This window comes from Penaeus monodon, chromosome 22 (genome assembly GCF_015228065.2).
Source record: "Penaeus monodon isolate SGIC_2016 chromosome 22, NSTDA_Pmon_1, whole genome shotgun sequence".
NCBI classification, from domain to species: domain Eukaryota; kingdom Metazoa; phylum Arthropoda; class Malacostraca; order Decapoda; family Penaeidae; genus Penaeus; species Penaeus monodon.
In genome coordinates, this window is record NC_051407.1 from 8,018,602 (window position 1) to 8,019,007 (window position 406).

Below are 406 nucleotides of genomic sequence, written 5' to 3' on the forward strand. Positions count from 1 at the left end.
AGTGCTTGTAAACACTAAAATGGTTATCTTGAATGAATAAGAGATAAGATATAACGTAAGTGGTATCTATATATCACTTACATGGAGAAAAAAATCAACAAGTAAACGTTTATTAACAAAATTCATTTAAGTCTAATATATTTTAAAATATAACATACTTATACTTGAAACTATATCAGTAACAAAATACAAATAATTTTTCTATTTTCTACCAAATATCAAATTCAAAAAGAGGAGTTCATAGGGAGAAGTGAACGCATGTATGTAAAGATGGAATGTTGGTAAATGTTTCGCTTTTTTATTCATGAATTGGAATATATATCATATATCATATATAGTCATTCCATCGTTTTCGCCTTATATACATTTCTTATCATTTCTTATTCATATATATTTACAGTGTATA